We start from the raw sequence: 22,500 nt of genomic DNA, 5'->3' as shown, positions 1-22,500 counted from the left end.
AATGAGTATTATTTATCAAATAGGCTTTCTTGAAATGAGAATGTATTGTTACATATTTTGAATCCTCTCATGTTCTGCTATGCACATGATATGCTCCTTTGTCTTTCTAAATTTGCATTTAAGTTCCAATATTTAAGTTTATGATAAGTTTTTGTTTCTTCTATCCATTCTTTATTTTTTTTCTGGCATTTGAGTCTAAAATAAAATTTTGGGAAAAAAAATTGTGGGAAAGATGAGTGAAGTTTTGCACTTAAATTAACTCTCTCAGCTATCTGTAATCTGATACTAAACTCCTTTCCAATCAGCAGTACTTACTCTTTTGATTGGACTTCCACTGGTAGTTAAGCTTTTAGTATAGGAAAGAAAAAAAATTGCTAGATACTTTCTCTGTCGTTTCATCCTTGGCAATGTTAGGGTTGCAGAGATAAAGAAAGACCAGAAAGAAAGGACATCTTTTTTTCTGGTCTATAGAAATTTATGGTGTTATAACCAAAGACAAATTTGTAATGGAAATGTAATGACTTTGCTATAAATTTCCAACTTGTGGTTTGAAAATTTTTGCAAATGCTGAAATATTAAAGTATTTGAGAAACTTTCTATGCCTTTAAATTGAGACCAGTTATAGAAATTCCTGTTAACAACGTAAGATAAATAGTATTCTACCACATTGCAATGTTTATCAAAGGGAAACTGTAAAAATACACTTATAGCATGAAATTGAGTACAGTATACTAAAATTCTGTCCTTGAAGGGTCATTCTTTATTTCCAATTGGTGACTAAAAATCTTTAGAGACTCGAGAGCCCCAAAGAGGAAGATAAGAAAGTCGAACTGATACCATAAAATGAAGAGGTTACCCATAAAGAGGGTTAGGGTTGCTCTGGAGACCCCAAAATACCAACACACCAGGTCCTGCCGAATGAATTCAACTCAAGTCTTCTCTCAGCCAAAGAAAAGTAAACTTTATTAAAAGTTAGCTTGTATTAGACACAGAGTTAAGTTTGTGTTAGGTAATTCTATGGCACTCTCATACACATGGAGACAAGATGGGGTCTTATATACAGAAGGTTGTGGGAGGAATCTAAGGGTGGTCTAGAGGAGGAGTTTGGGAAGGTTCTTCAGGAGAAGTCAGATGAGGTCAATGAGTGATTAAGGGTGGGGAGTTGCTGGAGGCTACCTGGAGACTACAGATGGTGGGCTAGGCCAGTTCAAGGTTGGATTGATATTTTGATAGGCTCAGGAGTGAGAAGACTAGTAACAGAGGTTTGGGCCCAACCACAATGCAAGGCTTATGGCCTCATCAAATAGGACGATTTAATCAGAGTTCAAGGGGGGTTCCCATAGCCTATACCTCAAAGATTAAAGGGGATTCCCAGAGCCTGCACCTCATTAATAAATCACTGGAAATGTGCTGACATCAGTGGACTTCATAATTTGATATGGTGGAAACTAAAGGCCTCTCTGCCATTTGCAATTTTGAATGACACTATTTATGATTGTAAATCTATATTTGATTTAACTGAGTTTGTCCTAAAACTAAGTAGTTTCATTTAAAGTAAGAAGTGTTCTCCTATTAGGATAATCATGATGCTTCACCCTTGATAGGTAGTAGATCATACCTTAATGGAAAATACATCTGATATTTGGCAGTAAGGCAATATGATTAGAAACTACATGAATAAGACTAAAAAGGGTAATTGATACAAAATTACTCTAATTGGTTTTGAATGAATTTAGAATAGAATGCCAAATTGATAGATGAATGATTTTATATATAAGATCATTTGGAAATGCATTTAAAAAATTGATGATACTTGTCCAGAAATAAGTTTTGTATTATAGTTCCAGAATCCATAATATTACATTATTATTAGGCTTCTATTTTTAACTGTAGTATGATTTCGGGGAAATCATTGTATAAGAAGTGCTATTAATTTGAAACGTGAAACACGGAAATTGATGCCACTGTTATCACTGGAAATTTAATTAGCCTTTTGATAGAGACCATTGCTGTTACTGTTAAAAACAAACTTTCAAGTATTTAATTGGGTGTATTTTACCTTAAAATGAATAATTGTAATAATAACAACAACCTTTTGTAACAACAACCTGTCCTATTTCCTGGTCCAGTATCTCAAGTACAGGGCTCATGGAAAATAGGATTAGCATTGTCCCGTTTCTGGGGATTGCTACTCCACTCAGATAGATCAGGCTTTTAATCTAAGGTGGAACTACCTTCTGAGGGTAACTTAGGAGTGAATGACTTAATCAGAGCTCATTAAAATAGGTCCAGCCCTTTATTGTAATATTTATTCTCTCATTAAGCTTTAACCAGTCAGAGTTGATTGCCACCCCCTGGAACACCCACCTTCCAGTGGAATCTGATGATTGATACAAGAAATTTACAGTTTCCCAAGATAAATACTTTAATCAATCTGTATGCCTTATTTGGAAATTAATTACACGTCAATCAATCAGACAACTGTTTCCTTACTTCTTTGTTCAAAGCCTATATAATGTGTAACTCATATAGGTTTGGGGGAGAAGGCTGCCTATTTAATTTCTCCCCTCTTCAGAACAACTTAATACATTTCTATTTTTTTTTTCAGTTTCGGATTTGTTCTCCACCAACAGATGGAAAATATGGATTACATGGACCTAAAAAGAGGAGACATTATGAAGTGATGGAAGAGAGGAAAGAACCTGGAAGGAATAATGGGGAACAAAGAGTATTCCAACTCCACTATCTGAACAAGAGAGCCAAGAGGAATGAGAGAACGTGAAACCAATACCAGAAGGGGTGCCAGGAAGGTATTATAATTGGTGGTGGGGTGAGATCGCTAACTTTTAGTAATAGGAGATGGAAGAGGTAGAAGAGGAAAATATTTAAGATGAAGGGAATTTTGTTGCCTATGAAACAAGCATTCTATAGATCACAATGGAAAGGCTCAGTCATGTTTGGTTGAAAATTTGAGGTAGGCGTGAAGAGGTTACCCATAAAGAGGGTTAGGGTTGCTCTGGAGACCCCAAAATACCAACACGCTGGTTCCTGCCAAATGAATTCAGTCTTCTCAGCCAAAGAAAAGTAAAGTTTATTAAAAGTTCACTTGCATAGACACAGAGTTAAGTCTGTGCTAGGTCATTCTATGGTGCTCTCACCATTATATGTCACTCTCACAAGCATGGAGACAAGATGGGGTCTTATATACAGAAGGTTGTAGGAGGAATCTAGGGGTGGTCTTCAGGAGGAGTTAATGTGGTCAATGAGTGTTTAAGGGTGGGAAGTTGCTGGAGGCTACCTGGAGACTACAGACAATGGTGGGCTAGGCCAGTTCAGGGTGGATTGATATTTTGATAGGCTCAAGGGTTGGTAGTCTAGTAACAGAGATAGGCTCAGAGATGGGAAGTCTAGTAACAGAGATAGGTTCAGGGATGGGAAGTCTAGTAACAGAGGTTTGGACTCAGCCACAATGTAAGGCTTATGGCCTCATGCAAATGCTACATCAAATGAGATGATTTAATCAGAGTTCAAGGGGGGTTCCCAGAGTCTGTACCTCAAGGACTCAAGGAGAGCTCAAGGGATCTCCCAGGGCCCATACCTCATCAGGAAGATTCAGTGGTATGGAAATAAGGAATTAAGTGGTAAGGGATTGGGAAGGGGGGGTTGCACCATTACTTAAAGGGGTTCAAAACCATTGGCATGTGTAAGGTATTGTTGAGGTTTAACATTTAGGGGTGCTTGAGACTGAAAAATATCAACAGCTAGGTCCTGCTGAATGAATTCAACTCAAGTCTTTTCTCAGCCAAATAGAGTAGTTTATTAAAGATTCACCTTAATGGGTAGACTCTTAAGGAACCTAAATATATGTGAAGCTTATATTGACAAGAGGGCCAAGATAATCTGACACAAAGTGACTCTGCTAGATTGAATTCTCAGCCCCACCATGGAGGCAACATGGATCTTAAATACAGAAAGAGTGTGGGAGAATTTAGGGGTGGTCTAAAGGAGGGGTTTGGGAAGGGTCTTAAGGAAGAGTCTAAGGAGGATCTGGAGGGGACTGAGGTCAGACTCCAGTAAGGAGATTAAGGGTGGGAAATAGCTGAAGGATGCCTGGAGATGACAGACCGTGGAGAGCTAAGCTAGTTAAAGGGTAACAAACTTGGGTATAGAGATTTTGATAGGATCGAGGGTGGGAAGTAGCTGGACAGAGGAGGGCTAGCATAGATTAAGAGTAACAGAAGTTTGAGCCTAGGATAAGGAAAGGCTTATGGCCTCAGGCAAATGCCTCATGAAGTGGGAAGATTCAGAGTTCAAGGGGCTTCCCAGAGCCTGTATCCCATCATTCCCCCCTCAAACAAATGGGAAACAAATTCCTTTGGGGTAAAGGGCAAAGGTCTCAGCTTCGGAAAGTACTTCCTTCTGGCAAGGGGCATAGAGCTGTCCCTGCCTTTCTGTTCAAAGGGATAGACTTCACTTTCAAGGACTCAGGCTTCGGAACATGGCTGATGCCAGGTCCAATGGGCTGGAGAACTTGAATTCAGTTGGAGGTTGGTATAGCCTGAATGGTCATCTGGAAGTTAATAACTCTGACCCTGAAGGAGACAAAACTGGCAAGGAGGTGAAGCAAATGAAGACCAGACAGGCGCAAAAAAAGTATAAAGGACAATTTCCCTGGTATAAAAGACAATTTTCCTGGTTGGAATTAAAGATGACTCTGGCAAGGTCAAAACATAAAAGGGCATGTTTGATAGGAGAGGTTTTGCTGTCAGATATCCCCTTCCTTCCAACATTGTTCCATGCACCTGTAGCACTCGGAAAGCACTAGTAGCCACAGAGTCTAATAGTCTTGATGAATAGGCAATAACTCCCAAAGCCTGTCCTCTCTTTTCACCAACATAGAGAGTGAAATGTTTCTCTAGATTGGGTACAACTAATGCTGGAGTGGTGGTCAACATAGTTTTAAAAGTCTCAAAAACTTGAGCCTGATTGGGAGGCCCGACTCTAGAGGGATTGCGTCCAGGCCTTGAGTAGCAATTAATGGTTGCAGTCTCTTCCAGGTCTTGGGCTTAATTAGATATGAAAGCCACTGGGGGAGCACATTAGGATCTAGGAGTCAAACAATGGCTGCTGGGGCAGAAGTAGCTTGCCTAGGAATTCCCAGATTCCAAACAATTGGCTCAACTATCTCCCACACTTCTGGGGGAACATGGGGAGATCTGGGAGGCTTAACTAGAGAAAATTGACTTCCCAATTAACCATCAGGCCCCTTCCCAACATGGGAATAGGATAAAAGGGGAGCATAAGGAAGGAGTGTTCAAACAACAGACCTTCAAGTAGGGGACTGGGTATGTCTGGAGACATCCCTTAGTTTCCCCTTTGATGCCCCTGATCTGACAGGTCCAGGGGCAAGTAGGGCCAGAGTAACTGATTAAAATAGAGAACTTAGCCATAACAAAGTGTGTAACCTTACCTTCAGCCTCAATGCTTGCCCAGGGCTCAACAAGGCAGATGGAGAGTGGTAGCACTGACAAGCTCCAGGCTTCCCTGTTACTCTTGTAAGTCTTAAGAAGACTGGAGGACAGGGGACTGGGAGATGGTTCTACTTTCCCAACCCCAGGGACAATCCTTCCTCCAATGTCCCTCCTGGTCACATGGGCAAGTTTCCACCAGCAGTGGTTCCTGGGGCTCCCTCTGGGGGAGGGGAGAGACACTCCTTGGACCAGTGACCCTCCTTATGGCATCAAAAACAGGTTTCCCCACTGCCCAAGTGACTGGGCATCCTCCAAGGGGGTGCCCTGGAGGGACTTTTCTTGACCATGTCAGCAACCAAGAGTTGAGCATGTTCTCTGTCTCTGGTTCGTTCCCTTCATTCTTTCTCCTCTGCTGCAACTGGGTCTCTATTGTTAAAGACTCCAAAGGCCATCTCCAGTAATTGAGCCTGAGGTGTTTGGGGCCCCACTGCCAACTTCTGCAGTTTCCTCCCAGTATCTGGGAAAGACTAATGAAATACATGTTAAGTATTGCCATTCCTTCTATAGAGTCGGGATCTAAATTTGAATACCTGACGAGGTTTGAGTTGGGTTGTGGAGCGGGGTGCGGGGGGGTGTCTAAAGAATTACAAAGACTCAGGTTGACTCCAAGCCAGTTGGAAATATTTATTATAGTTCTGAGGTTTCATGCTCTGGCAGGTGGCTAAGTCCCTTAGAGGAAATTAGCCCCCTTAATAAGGCAAGACACAGTTTCATAGAAAATAGGATGCTGATTACATAATCAAGATTTACATACGATTATGGGAATGTGATTGATATTAGAAAAGTAGGAGGGGCTTGTTGAGGGATTAGATAATGGAGAGGGGTCAGGGCCTTAGTGTAACTGGGCATGTGGTTGCCCATACTGCTGACAGGCTACATCATAGGTTCACTCCAGGTCAGTTCTTTACTCTCACTGCACAGGTGCTAACATAGGGTGGGCCCCTTCTAGGTTAGGTGGTCAAGTGTCCTGCTCTAGATCCTGGTGGTGCTGTCTTCTGATAGGCTAGCTATTGTGGTCTTGTCTGGTCAAGATGGATGGTTTGGATATTGGGGCTGGGGTAGTTCTGTTAGAGCTCCATCGTTCCCTCCTCAAAGAACTGGGACCCAAAGTCATTTGGGTCTCTGCTTCTGTGGCTTCTTCAGGCTGGCAAGGAGCATAGAGCTGCCCCTGCCTTAGCAGTCCCGGTGGGGAGGAGGAAGATGGAAGCGAACTGCATACAAGCTGCATCCAGGGGATGGACTGGGTGCTCTGGTTTCAGTTGGCATTTGCCTTATAGTCTCATCTGGAAATTGATGGAGGCCAGTTTGAAGGAGACAAAGAGAGCCAAGAGATTTATTATACGGGGCCCAAATAGCAAGAGGAGGGGGGTTAAAATGGGGGAAAGAACTGAGAGCAACCAAGAGCCCCAGGTGGAGGTGGGGCCACTAGAGAGCAGGTCATGGTGTAAATCCTTTGTCCATCCTGCCTTCTCCTGTATTTTCTCAACTCTTATCTTCAACCTGATATGTTATTGATACACATACAGCAAGGTGTATTGGGTAACAGCACAGACTCCTCCTTCAGAGACTAAGAGGTAGTCTAAAGCCATTCGATTGTCTAGGACCACATTGGCTTGAGAATTAAGGGATTTCTGGAGTTCAGAGAGTGTCTGAGAGGTTTCCTTGGCTAGGTCCCCAGTGTCTGGGTAATATTGACAAGCACAGACTCGTAATCTAAATAGCCAGTTATGGGAGCAAGGAGAACTGCGAGGCCTTAGAAAATCTTGGCTGTTTTCAAAAAGCTGTCACTTGACATGGTGGGGTTTGGAGGCATCAAAAATAGTGGTGAAGATGAAGGTATCCCAAAGCACATTCTCCATATGCAATGTAGGGTGTTAGGCACAGGGAAGTAAGGAAAGTACAACTCTGTGTGGCTAATAGGGTGTTTTCCATGCCACAGAGGAGAGTGAAACCAGGAGGGGCACAGAGGGTCCTGGGGTTGCTAAGGGCAGTTTGGATTGCATCAACCCAGGGGTCTGCTGGTAAGGTGATTGTTTGGTAAGGCTTGTTGATAGTCTAAGCAGTTTACTGAGGAGAGGGGTGGGGCAGGTGGATTTTCCATAAAAGGGGTCCAGGAAGGTGCAGAGAGTTTATAAAAACAGGTGGTTGGGGCAGTACATGTATTACTCATTGCAGAAGATCAGGTATTTCTGAGACTGGGTTCCAGTAGTCTTCTTCTGAGACACAACTGTATACACCGTGAGGTGTACTCAAGACATCATTAACAATAGAGGTCACATCAATTATGGCTGTTTCAACCTTGCCGGGAGTCTCATGTCCTGATTTAAAACAGGGAGAGGCTTGAGTTGACAATTCCTTTTGGAGGTCACTAAGACACTCACCTTCTCTAGTGGGTGGTATGTCACTTGTGGGAAAAGGGGTTGTGCAGGTAGCGGTCCCCTCTTAGCTCTCCTGTGGGGATGTGGGTGGCAGACCCAGCAATCCCAAATACCTCCACATCCCACAGCCCCTCCCATTTGGACCAGGGAGTTCCATGGCCAAGGCTCACTTTCTTCAGGGGAGTCAGTGCCAGGCCAACCCTGGGTAGAAGGTCAGTATTAACATTTTCAAAGACAGGGAAAATGATTCAAGGCAGCAGGTGAGAGCAAGCAATAGAAGGTAAGGAAAATAGAGCAAAACAAGATGAGTGTAAGGAGGAGAGACAGGATGACCCAGAGGGTGTCACCCTTTTCCTTTTGCAGTCCCCTTGGGTGGCTCCTTTCGGAATAACAATCTCAGGTCCTCAAGCAGCTCACAGGTGTATTCAGGGATGTCTGGAGTGTCTGGATTGCCTGGGGGAGTAAAGGGGGGGCGGTTCAGGTTTAACATGGGACACATGGGTCCAGCTAGGGAGGCCCTCAAGCTTTACCAAGGTGGGAGTAGTGAGAATGACCCGATGGGGCCCTTCCACTTTGCATCCAGGCATTGGCTCCCATGGGCCTCCCAGGACTTTAAGTAAACCATGTCTTCTGGGTGCACTGGGCTGGACACTTTACCAAAATGTTTGGCTGGTTTTCAGAGTTACTCATTAGCATATTCAGTCAGGACCTTCCAGGCTGCTCAAAGCTGAGTTGCAAACTGGGTCTACAAGAATGTCAGATGTTAAAAAAGGCCTCCCATACAGGAGTTCTAAGGGTCGAAGTTGAATGTTATCCCAGGGAGTGTTTCAGCCCCATAGAAGCCCCACAGGGAGGACTTTTACCCAGTCCTCTCTTGTTTCCTGGCATAATTTGGTCAATACGCATTTGAGAGTGCGGGATTCATCTTTCCTACTTTATCTGATGATCGAGGGTGCCAGGCAGTTTGTAAATGGTAAGTGATTTTAAAGAGCTTCGACTATACCTTGGGTTACTTGGGAGGTGAAGGCAGGCCCATTATCACTTTTCAGGGAGTGGGGAAAACCAAATGGGGAATGATTTCTTTTAGGAATTATGAGGTACAGGCTCTGGGAACCCCCTTGAGCTCTCCTTGAATCTTCCCACATGAGGCATTTGCCTGAGGCCATAATCCTTTCATTATCCTAGGCCCAAATCTCTGTTACTAGCCTAGCCCTCCATTGTCTGTCATCTCCAGAAGACGGTTATTTCCTTCATCTTCATCTCCATCTTCAGCTATTTTCTACCCTTGATGTCATTACTAGAGTCTGACCTCAATCCCCTCAATATCCTCCTTAGACTCTTCCTCAAGACCCTCCCCAAACTCCTCCTCTAGAGCACCCCTAAAGCCCTCCCACCCTTCCTGTATATAAGCTCCATATTGCCTCCATGAGGGGGCCGAGAATTATCTAGCAGATTTGCTCTGCATCAAATTATTTTGGTCTGCTTGTCTAATACAAGCGTCACAGATTCCTTAAGAATCTACCCAATATGGCGAACCTTTAATAAACTTTGCTTTACTTTGGCTGAGAGTAATTTGATTCAAATTCATTTGGTGGGACCCGACGTGTTGGTATTTTGGGGTCTTGCATACCCCTAAACCTTAAATCTCAACATTTTATGATTCCCTGATCCCGGGAAACACTACTAATCTCAAATTCTTCTCTAGCCAGTACTGGAAGGTACATAAGCCTCTCTCTTTCCTTATTCCCTTCTTGCTCTCCAAGTACCTTGGAGGTGCTTTTTGAGCCTGATGTGTCAGGTCCCATTGAGTCAGACAGCTAGGAGTCTGTCTCATACTCAGACTGACACTCTCAGGTTCTTGGTCCAGTTTGGTTATGTTGAAGGACATGGACCTTGGTGCAGCTTCTGAAGAATGGAGGACAAGGACAGAGGTGTAAGCCTCTGGAGGTATAAGCCCAATTCTTTCAATTCTCTCAGTGCTAGGGAATTGGGAAAACTTCAGGTACCTTTTTGTAGTTTGTTTTTTGGTCTTGTTTTGTTTTATTTTGAGGCTTACTCCTAGATCTTCCTTTATGGAGGAAGGTACTTCTAGCCCCTACACCTATAATGGGTTGATCCTTTTTAATTCCCCAAAGTTTTCATTTGTGTTGTCTTTCACAACACTGGAAAAAATTTAGTTTCTGTAAAGAATTTATAAAGAAAAAGTTGGTGTTCTTTTGCAACACTGGCCTCTATATCGCCTAGAGGACCACAAATTGTGGCCTGTTTGGGGGACTTTAAAAAAATAATGCTCTGTGTAACCTTGGGCAAGTTACTTAACCCCAATTGCCCTCCAAAAGGCAAAAAAAATGATAATGCTCTCTTGCAGTTAGAATTATACTGTTGCAGAGAAGGAAAATAGATAGAAGTTGCCTACATAATGGCCTTTGTCGAACTCTTTAGGAACATGGTTCTCAGGAAAGATTGTGAGATGCTTGAAACTAGTGCCCTTCCACAAAGGGCAATGGGGACCAATTAAATGACCCCCTTCCTATGGTCCCCAGGGCTTCGGCCCCAACCCCTCCACTCTCACCAACTCCTGCTCAGGTCCCTGTCATGGGTCTTACCGAGGCAGCTCCCCCAGCCCCTTCTACTGCTCCCCAACTCTTTTCCCCTTGGTTTCCCTTCCCTTTTCCTCTAGTCCAACACCCCTCATTTCCTGCCTCCTACACCATCCATATCTCCTACTCTGCATCTCCCACCATGGCTCCTCCCCCTTCAGCGACCCCTGCTCAGGTCACAGTCACCTTAGTTTTGCTGAGGTGCCTCCCTCTTCGCCACCTCCCCAGGCAACAACCCACTCAAGCCTCAGGTCCTATCCCCATGGCAGTCTTTGGGGTATCTCCTCTTCTGACCCCTTCCACTCCTCATGTGCCAGCTGACCTTTCCCCTTGCCAGCCAGATCCCCTGGTAGTGAGTCTGATCCAGTCCAGCCAGCACCCCCCAGTCACTCCCTCACAGGAAGTAGGACTTCCTATCTCCCTTCCCAAGCCTCTGTTCCTGAAGCTAGCTTTAGGACTTAAATACCTGGTGCCTTAATTTCCAAAGTGCTAATGGTATAGAACGTGGCAATACTTTCTAATAAAGATTGACTTTTAACTAGCTCAGAAAGGAAGGCTAAATTCTTTAACTTAACTAAAGTACATAGAAAGGGGGCTTAAGAGGCAGCTAGGTGGCACAGTCAAGAGCACCAGTCTTGGAGTCAGGATAACCTGAATTCAAATCCAGCCTTAGACACAACACAAAAATTAGCTGTGTTACCTTGGGCAGGTCACTTCACCCCAATTGCCCTCCCCTCCTACCTCCAAAAAGCAAAAAAAAAAAAGACTCTTTTCCTTGTAGTTTCTGGTCTGGCCAACCTGGGATTACAATGAAAAGTTGAATATAGCTAAAAACATCTTAGCAGATTCTGAGAATTAATCATTAAGATGTTGGAAATTGATTATATTGGGATTGCTGAAGAGACTGTAGGTAACTCCAGGAGCTCACCAGTGATGAAACACCCATCCCCAATTGAGATCATCCAGCATTCCCCACTCCCTCCCCAGAGTTAAGAGGGTATCTCAGTGAGGGGATTTTTAACAGCCAAAGGTTCTTGTTAACCCTTCTCATCCATGATCAGGATGGGAGGTGGAAAGGGAGAGCTGAAGAATAGTAGGAAATTGGAGTTATCCTCTCCCACCCTTTTTCCCAGCAAAAGAGGAGAGGCATAGTAGCTATATCAAGGGCCCCACTGGTAACAGTCCTAGGCCTCTAGGCAACCTGAAGCCCACACCTCTAGGCAAGCAGATGAACCTCTCCTTTCAAATCCCCGAGTCCACAACCAGGCTATGTAAACATGGGGAGAAGAGAAAAGCCTCTGCACTTGGAAGACCAACTTTCTATCAATAATTTTTATATGTGATAATTTGGAAATGCAATTAATGTCATCTGAAGTTTACTGTTTGTGTTATTATTGTATTTCTAAATCGTGGTAAAATTCTCTATTGTAAAAATTAAGTGACCATTGTGAGCCATAAATGGTGTTAGACAAAGCAATTTTTAATCTGAATTTTGTTGAAACCAAAAGATTGGGAGGAAAAAATTGTATAAAACCAGTTATGTTGCTTTATCAGCCCTGCTAACCCTGTCTTATAATATTTATATCTGCCATTTTAAAAACCAGCTATTTACACCTTTACCTATAGTCAAAGAGAAGGGTACAGCTAAAACTTGTAAGATTGTTAACTAAGTTATTTGGGGTTACTGTTCTAATGCTAAAACCTAAAATTGTTAATTGATTACTGTGTATGGAAAGGAAGAGATTGGGTGAAAACTTTATTTGGATCAGTTCTGTCCATTCAGAACAGTCCTCCTGTATGTATGGGAGTCAGCAGACAGGGGCATTAGGATCAGCCCCTCCCTGGGGTCCATGTTGATTCTCCTTATTTTGAAAAATTGCCAAGGCCCCTGGAAACCATCTGTATAAGCAAGGTCATCAGCCCCAGGAAAGGAACTTGTTTGAGATATGTAGTTCTAAACAATGACGTTGGCTTGTTGAGAAGTTGCAAGTCTATGTACAATAGATAGAAAGATTCTATCATTTGGCTTTTACACCAGGACAAGTTTAAATTTGAAAGATGTTAAATCAAATCCCTTACATATGTGAGACCTGGTAAGTCTTTATTGCTTATTGCAACTCCATGAGAATAAAGATAACTGTTACTGGCTCTAAGCTGGGATTGGTGAAACTTACTGTTTAAGGTAAAAGGTATTTGGAGCCATAACTCATTTTGTTTTGAGTTTGAATTTGGGTATAGTTGTCTGCATTAAATCAGTATCTGAGAGAAATGCCACAAGCTACTTAGAGGGAATGTGATCCTGTACTGTTAACAGGTGAAGGTCTGTATTTGGGAAAAAGCCAAGGGGACAATCGAAGCCTTAATCTAGGATGGGATCCTTGTGGCTCAGTTTCCCCAGGGTTCCTTTGAAAAGGAATATTTCTCACTTGACTATTCCTGAATATAGCTATGATGGAATGGATACTGCATGGTTAAAAAACTGTGATTCTATCTGAATTTAAACAGAGCCAAAGATGTTTTATCCTGTCATATTTGGGATGTCACATGTCCCTGGTTTTTTCCTTCTATTGCAAATTTCTATGATCAGAGCAGTCAATAAAAGATATGGGCTCTTTTGGGCTATCTTACTTGGAAAATGTAATATTATTTTTCATCTAGAATTAGAACATGTGCAGAAATTTATGCAAACTGCTTAAGACTCACCTTAAGATATTGCCATTGTTTAAAGTGATTCTAAAAGGAGTAGCTTTTAAAAGCACTGACTGTGATCAGTCTCTTTAACTGTTACTAATGTGAGATTCCATTACAACACCTTTTTGAAGGAATTTTATGATATAGAAATTCTGTATAATATCTTAGGAATTTATATTACTTTGACATTTTACACTAACAGTTTAAGAATTACAATTTTAAAGATTTATTTTTGCTTTAAAGAGGAAAAAAAGTGATATCATTAAAAATTTTCCAATTAATTTTCTTCAGAAAAGTTTAGTGATTATCCCTCTTAACATCAGGATAGAATTTAAACCATTTTTAAAGAAAAGGAAATACATTTAGAAGAAACATTTTGAAAAATCTGTGTGTTTTTTTAAGGTCTATTAAATTTTCACAATGAGTTGTTAAATTAATGTGATAAGCTGTAAAGCAGAAAAAATTTTGCTATTTTGATCTGAATTTATAATCATTCCATGGCCTAAGCAAGAGTTAACATTTGTAGACTTATATGTAAAAGATTTAGATTCCTGAAGTATCTCATTCTTCCAAACTGAATATAATTAGGGAAAGATAAACAAGCTTGTAAAAGGAAGATGTGTATCTATTCAGTTGTGAAATCAAAGTCAGAAATATCTTTTGTTTAAGGCAGATAAGAAGGCTTGTGGATAAATGGAGTTATCCAAGCCCCTCTCATCTCTAGATAGTTGTTCTGAATATTTTTGCGACAGTTTCAGATAGTTTAAGTATGTTGAGAGAGTGTGAGGGAGTATTTTAAGGAGACAGAAAATTATGTAACTTAATTTCATGATTAATAATTCAATCAAATTTGAGATGGCCCTATGTGAAGGATAAATATTTATTTGCTATTTAAGACTTTTGGGGACTGCAATTTACTATTGTTTTAAGCCTTGATTACAGGAATAGTTGTCATAAAAACCTGTAATAGAATGGCATGGGCTGAAGACTGAGAGCTGCTAATGGTGGATGTCTGTGCCTGGGAAAAGTTTTTAAGACAACCTTGGACCTGGCCTAAGTATGATCTTCTTAACTCTGTTTCCCAATTGTGCTTTTTCCTTTCTGAAAAAGAAAATCTTCACCTGATTACTCCTGATCCCTGCTTTCAGCACCTAATGGATACATGACTGCCTATCAGATATGACTTATAGCTGGAATCAAACAAAGCTAAGGAAGTTCTTTCCTTCTGTTAAGATATATGACATTACCCTTCTTTTTCTTTTATAGTCAATTTATATAGTCAAGAAGTTCTGTCTGAGTTGCTATTATAGGATGCAAAAATAGCTTACAATTATAACCTATATTCAAGGCCAAATAAATATAATATAGAGATAACATCTTCCAAAGGAGGAAATGATTAAACCAAGTAATAAGACAAAGATATAATGGGATAGATGTCTAATTTAAAAGGATAGAAAAATTTGAGAAAGGCAACAGGATTAGACTGATTCCTCTAAGAACTATATACAGATGTATATGATTGGCTTCCAAAATTTTTTCTATTATGGAAATTCAATCTTTAAGCATGTTTGGGTAATAAGAACCCAAATTTTGTATTTTTGCACAAAAACTGCATAAGATAGTGGTAAAAGTGAAATTATTTTTTTCTTTACTAAAGTATCTGTCTGATAATTTAAAAAGGTAGATGAACTCATTTTATGGTTGGGCCCTCACATTTTAAAAGATTCTTATACCAGGTACATGTTTAGGTAAGGATAGAAACAAACAATTTATAAATTGGAAATTCTCTAAAGTTTCAAAAATGTGGGACCAAATTTAAGTGATAGTACTAATTTATATTAAGTCAGAATTATCTGAAAACTTCTAGATCTGAAACAGAGAAGCAGAACTCCCTTTTTGAACTGTATAACTACATGAGACATCTGGGATTCAAAAAGTGCTGTTTAAGTGGATATTGGGAACAGGTCACTGGGATGCAAGGAATTTGATGTTAATTAACATTGGTAATATTGATTCTGTTGATTTATATGGTTCATGTGTAAGTTTTCTTGGTTATCTTGGTGGCATGTAAATCTCCCTTCCCAAATATTGTGAGCCATTTAAGTAGTTTCATCTATACCTGACTTAACATAATCATACAATTTTGTATACTGTGAGAAAACTTTATTATATTGTTTGAACCTAGCCCTACCTGGTTGGAAAACTGAAACATCTCTATGTGCCTTTAGTATCAAATCATATGTTTTCTGGGATCCCTTGTTAGGTCTGTCTGACTACTCCCATAGCTGCCAGCTTATGGACATGGACTCTTGGATCCATCTGTCATATCTAAAGATCACCCCTGCTCCCAACTGGACCATCTGAGCCCATAGGAGACCTTGCCCTCCAGTTCTGAAGGGGCCCAAAAAAGACATCAGATGTATACAGCTTTCCCAAGAGTCTGGATCAGGTCTGCATGTAGAACTGCCCGCTCCCCACCTGAGCCCCTTTAAATACCCAAGACTTATTTTTGTAGCTTCAGCTTATTTTTACTTAGTCATTCTATACTAGCACTATGCCCTTCACACTCCCCACTCTGATTCCCTTTGATTGACCTTTTGCCCACAAATGTTTCACCACCTTGGTAAACAAAATAATGCCATCCACAGTTGTTTTCCCTTGGTCTGCAGGGCCCACTGCATATGGAGAGAATAATGTATCTCCATGGTCAACAAAGAAAGGATTTTTAGAACTTCCTTTCCCTTCCCTTAAAGAAGAGTGAGTTTTATTTTTTTTTTCTCATACCTTTCTTGGTCTAAAGGCTAAGACTTCTGACTTACCATTGACCAAAAGGTGGGGAATGATAATCATTAAGTATCATTTGGGGGGGGGGGTCAAAGTCTGAACTAATCAAACAGACTGCTTTGCTGTGCTTAAAATGTGCCCTTCCCTCTGTCTGTAATTTGAAAGACCAGATAAGCTCAGCAATGGGTATTCTCCCCTTTGTGACAGGATGCTTAGAAATTCAGAATAATGGAATTTCTCTTATCTTGGGGGCATACTCCAGATGGGGGAAAACAGAGATATCTTAAGATGGTAAATTTCTTGGCTGACACTATTTTGTCTATTGTCTTGTCAATCTGTATTTACAACTAAGAAACTTCTCTCCCATTGTATGAATAGTAAACATATAGAGATCATAAATTTGAGTGACACAGTCTCCCTGAATTGGGATTGTTCTAAAATGTATTTAAGCTTTCTCATTCTTTTGTTCAAGCAGTCAGAACTTAAGTTCTGGCTCTATGTATGCAAATCTTCTAATTAATTAATAAGGAAATAAATTATAAAAAAGTGTATCACCTACCCTGTTTGTCTCCTTTAACCAAACCTTCCATCTTGCCTCCATGAAGATGCTCAGATTCTTTCTAGCCTGACAAAGGCTCAGATTCTATCTGGCCTGCTGGCATTATCAGGCTCCTTAAGAGTCTACCCAATATGGCGACTCTTTAGTAAATTTTGTTTTACTTTGGCTCGAGTCGCTGTCATTTGGGTAGGACTTGGCACATCAGGGGTACTGAGCACCCCTTAACCTAAACTTCAACAGAAGCACATAATTTGAAAACATGTACTCAGCAACCACCATTTAGGGGGACCTGTATGGGAGGACCCAAATTTGCCCATGGATTTTTTTTTTTAACAAACCCTTGATCAAAGAGCCAGGAACTCAGTCTAAAAAAGAAAAGAGTTCAGAAAATTCAACCATTCTGCCAGGCTGACCTACGGAGTCAAATTCAGGGGTCTCTGCTGGGAAAGAGCATCTGGGAGTATTTGAATACCACTTGACAGCCCTGACACAGAATTAAAGAGAACTACCAGAGTTGCAACACAACAAAGGATCTTTAATAGAGGCAAAAGGATTACAAACAGGGTCAGCAAACAGCACAGGGGTGGGGTGGGATGCCAGGGACTGGGAGGCAAGGTTTAAATACATTTCAGTCGGGGAGCCACTAGGAAAGCAGAACCTTAGAAAGCACTCTTAAGGGGTTTTGCACAACAACAGAAAGTCCACAGAGAACACCAAGGAGACTTGGGAGGGGCAACAACAGAGAGGGATAAGCAGTTTCACAAAATAGTTTCACAAAATAGTGTTTCACAAAATAGTTTCACAAAATAATTTCACAAAATAGTTTCACAAAATAGCCAGATGCTAAGGAAGCTAGAACAACATGGTGTAGCCAGTTTCTTTTTTCTCTAGGTTTTTAAAAAACTGGTTTTGATTGCTCCTAGGCAGATCTTCTTGTAGCCAGTTGCAAAAAATAATGGTTTACATTAATTCTTCCGAAGATCTGGAGTTCTGGGTGAACCACAAGTTCCATATGGATCAGCAGTATGATGTAGCAGCTTAAAAAAAAAGCTAATACAATCTTGAGCTGCATTAAGAGGAATATAACTGTATGGGGTATGGGGACCCCAAAAATTCCCTACCCAAAATTTCATAAAAGTCAGAGGTGTCTTGAAGTAAGAACAAGAAGCATTTATTCAATTCTTTTAAGAAGGCATCACCTCCACCAGGACAGACTATGGAAGGAGGTGTGTTACAGAAGACAAAGCAAGGTTATATATCCTAGCACAGACAAACCCTTTCCCCCCACTATCCCTTATTTCCATTGGCTGGGAGGCAGGCTTACAGTCTAGGCATGAAAAAGACAAAGAACAAGGAAATAGGGTATAGCCAATCCTAACGTATATGTCCTTATTTGGCAAACAATGTTGATATGGCAATAAAGGAGGGGAAGGGTGAAACTGAAACTCAGGCCTGTTCCCACAAGAAACTTTACTAGATTTTAGGATATAGTCTGAGAAGTTTTCACCTCTCCCACTCCTAACTTACAGAAATAGGAAAATGATCATCCCACTGTACTCTGCCATTATAAGACCTCATGCAATATATTGTATTCAGTCCATCTGTGGTATCAGGGTTTAAGTACACTGACCGATTGGAGAGTGTCCAAAGATGGGCATGCAGGATGGTGAAGGGCCCTGGGTCCATGTCAGCTGAAGAGACTGAGCATGTTTGAGCATGTTTAGTCTGGAGAAGAGACAGGAAGTGGCCAATTACTGTCTTTTAGCCTTTGATGGTCTGTCCTGTGCAAAAGGGATTAGATTCATTCTGTTTGGTCCCAGGGCAAAGGTAGGGGCAATGGGTGGAAGCTGTATTGATGCAAATTTAAGCTTATAATCCAGGGAAACTTTCTAATAATTAGAGCTATTTAAAAGTAGAATGAAATACCTAAAGAAGTGGCAGATTCCTCCTCCTTAGAAGTGTTCTAGTCAGAGAACAGACAATTACTTTCTCAGGTATGTCTTACTGGAATTTTTTTTATGTGGACTGGACTAGATAGCCAGTCAGATAGATAGATAGTTTGAAGTACCTTGAAACTCTCAAAATGCTGTGATTATATAAAGGTGTTGCGGCAAGCACCCTAGTGTCCCCAGAGTGGCTGCCAACACAGGTTCTTAGATCTGCTTTTCTAAAGGAAAGCAACTCAAAAAAGGTTAGTAAGCTTACTTTACAATCAAACATATATCGTTTACCTAGTTCAGGGGAAAAAGGTCAGCACCCTGAACTTCAGAGTATACAGAAAGAAGTTACAAGACAGAGAAACAGATCAAACAGACTGGCCTCCAAACTGTCTGACCATTACATACATCCATACCTAATCACAGTTACCAGAGAGGGAAGCATCAACATCTGGGTTTTCAAAGCCAGGGGCCTCTCAACGGCTGCCCAGAGTCTCGTCTGGTCAAGTCACACAACACTTCTCAAAGTGAGCCCCCAAAACAAAGCCTCACATCAGGGTTTATATAGCCTTCTCCTGGCTCAGAGAATGTAACAACCCTCTTGACCCACTGCCCAATCACAAAGCACCAAGGTGTGGGCATTCCTGAAAAACAAACCTCCCACTACAGGCTCCAGGTGCACTTAACCTAGGGGCAGGGAAGATCTTTAAAATTTACATTCTTATAACATTCAGCCCCAAGATCTTTCATGCCCATAGCATAGGCAATTTACATTTGAATTAGCATTAACATCCCTTCAGTCACATTTGTAAGATACATAACTGAAGTTACCAAAGTGGCCACAGGGCCCTTAAACAAACACAAAGTACATCCAGGTGCATTTCTTCAATCCAAAACAAAGATGTCCAAATAAAGTTCTCTTGTGGGGAGCGGAGTGTCCTTCCCCTCACACTGCTCCAGCCCCTGCTTCCAAGTCCTGAGGGGTGGCTGGGCAACAAAACCAATAGGGTGGGGTCCTTGGGGTCCATGGCCCTTCACCCCACCCACCACAGACACAAGTCCATATTCCCCCAGGGTCCCAAATTGTGGGATGCAGCAAGGAAACATATTCAGTGCCCCTGCTTTGCCACACAGTCCTTATCTTGTCCTGTGGCTGAATCCCAAACTCCTGGGTTCCTTCTCCTCCCGAAGGAGGCAGCCGCTCCTGGCTTCTGCCGAGGTCCTGATGCAGGCAGCTCACCATTCCTGCTCTCAGCTCAGTGAAGTCTGCATGCAGGCCGTTCTTCTCTCCTGGTCCATGGCTCCACAGAGTCACAGCTACCACAACTGGGAAACAAACAATTATCCCAGCCCCCACACTTTCCTTTTACTCTGCAGATCCTGTTCATGACACCATTTGTAGCAGCAATCTTGCTAGCATATCCAGGGTGGCTGCCAACACAGGTTCTTAGATCTGCTTTTCTAAAGGAAAGTAACTCAAAATGGGTTAACAAGCTTACTTTAATCAATCAAACATATATCATTTACCTAGTTCAGGGGAAAAAGGTCAGCACCCTGAACTTCAGAGTATACAGACAGAAGTTACAAGACAGAGAAACAGATCAAGCAGACTGGCCTCCAAACTGTCTGACCATTACATACATCCGTACCTAATCACAATTACCAGATAGGGAAGCATCAACATCTGGGTCTTCAAAACCAGGGGCCTCTCAATGGCTGCCCAGAGTCTCATCTGGTCAAGTCACACAACACTTCTCAAAGTGAGCCCCAAAACAAAGCCTCACATCAGGGTTTATATAGCCTTCTCCTGGCTCAGAGAATGTAACAACGCTCTTGACCCACTGCCCAATCACAAAGCACCAAGGTGTGGGCATTCCTGAAAAACAAACCTCCCACTACAGGCTCCAGGTGCACTTAACCTAGGGGCAGGGAAGATCTTTAAAATTTACATTTCTATAATAAAAGGATTTACACAGTTACAAAATTCAAATGGTTTCTTTGATCTAGCATGAGTTCACTTAGAGTAAGTTGTTTAAGGCAGGTAAAGGATTTTCTACATCCATTGTTTAGAAGGTATTTCTTCAGAACGAAATCTCCAATGTATCATATCATAAGAACTATAACCAAAGGCTTTCTCTCACTCATTGCCTTCAAAGGATTTCTTTACCCAGTATCAATTAATTTTCTTAGTGTTCAATAAGATATCTAGTCCAAGAAAGGAAATATTACTATGACATTTGAAATTTCTCCCCTATGAGTTCTCTTGTGCCAAGTTTTCCACTCTGAAAGAAGTGTCTGTCATATTAAGTATATTTAAAAGGATTCAGTACACTGAGTTCTTCATATAGAATTAAGTTGGAAGTTCTTCCATTAAATATATACATTTAAAGATTTCTTTCCTGTAATATAAATACTCATGTTCAGAAAGCTGTCTATGCTAGGTAAAAGATTTTCTAGATTTGTCACATTCAAAAGATTTCTAACCAAAATGGATTTTCTCATGTTGAGTAAGTTGAGAATTCTGCCTGAAGGATTTTCCACATTGATGACATCTAAATCGTTTACTTCCAGCATGAATTTTCTCATGTTCAGTAAGCTGTCCTTTCCAGGTAAAGGATTCCCCACATTTATTACATTCAAAAGGTTTCTCTCCAGTGTGGATTCTCTTATGTAGAGTAAGGGATTGGTTCCAAGTAAAGGATTTCCCACAATCATTACATACAAAGGGTCTCTCTCCACTATGACTTTTCTGATGTACAGTAAGGTAAAAACAACAGCTAAAGGCTTTGCCACAGTCATGACATTCAAAAGGCTTCTCTCCAGTATGAGTTCTCTTATGTGTGAGAAGCTGAGTACCACAGCTAAAAGATTTGCCACAGTCATTACATTCAAAGAGTTTCTCTCCTGTATGCACTCTCTTATGTTTAGCAAGGGATCCACTCCAGCTAAAGGATTTCCCACATTCAAGACATTTAAAGGGTTTTTCTCCAGCATGTATATTCTTATGTCCACTAAGAATCCAACTATGGCTGAAGGATTTTCCACATTCAGGACATACAAAGGGTTTTTCTCCAGTATGAACTCTCTTATGCAGAGTAAGCTGCCCACTACGGCAGAAGGTTTTTCCACATTCATTACATTCAAAAGGTTTCTCTCCAGTATGAGTTCTCTGGTGCTCAGTAAGGGACCTGCTCTGAGTAAAGAATTTGTGACAGTTTTGACATTCAAAGGGTTTCTCTCCAGTATGAATTCTCTGATGTACACTGAGGTTAGAACTTCGGCTAAATGTTTTCCCACATTGATTACATTCAAAGGGTTTCTCTCCAGTATGAGTTTTTGTGTGTGTACTAAGTTGCCCTTTCTGGCTGAAAGATTTCTCACATTGGTGGCATTTAAAAGGTTTCTCTCCAGTATGAATTCTTTGATGTACAGTTAGGTGAGAACTTCTGTTGAAAGTTTTTCCACATTCGTTACATTCAAAATATTTCTTTTCAGTATGAATTCTCTTATGTTTAGTAAGTGTCTCACTACTGATGAAGCATTTTTTGCATTCATGGCATTCAAACGGTTTCTCTCCAGTATGAACTCTCTGATGTACAGCAAGGTAAGAACTTCGGCTAAATGCTTTTCCACATTGACTACATTCAAAGGGTTTCTTAGCAGGGTAAATTCTTTTATGTTTATTAAGCTGCCCTCTCTTGATAAAGCATTTATCACCTTCAGGACATTCAAAGGATTTCTTTTCAGAATGAATTTTTTCATGTTGAGTAAGTTCAGAAGCTTGACTGAAGGCTTTCCCACACTGATCACATGCAAAGGACTTCTCTCCAGCATGAATTCTCTTATGTTCAGTAAGTTCCTCACTAAGCTTAAAGAACATTCCACAATGGTGACATTTAAATTTTTTCTCTCTACTATGAATTGCCTGATGTATTGTTAGGTGAGAACTTTGCCTAAAGGCTTTCCCACACTGATTACATTCAAAGGATTTCTTTTCAGAATGAATTTTCTCATGTTGAG

General features: G+C 41.1%; 1 pseudogene; it reads right to left on the bottom strand.

The window, feature by feature from the left end:
* Window positions 1-8,252: 8,252 nt before the first annotated feature.
* Window positions 8,253-22,500, bottom strand: part of LOC138161371 (zinc finger protein 420-like) — a 25,300-nt pseudogene continuing 11,052 nt past the window's right edge.

Source organism: Petaurus breviceps, unplaced genomic scaffold (genome assembly GCF_028583685.1).
Source record: "Petaurus breviceps papuanus isolate PSGF00001 unplaced genomic scaffold, PetGlider_PUasm1.0 185, whole genome shotgun sequence".
NCBI classification, from domain to species: Eukaryota; Metazoa; Chordata; class Mammalia; order Diprotodontia; family Petauridae; genus Petaurus; species Petaurus breviceps.
Note: the sequence above shows the minus strand (reverse complement) of the source record. Positions and strands in the feature narration are given on the sequence as shown.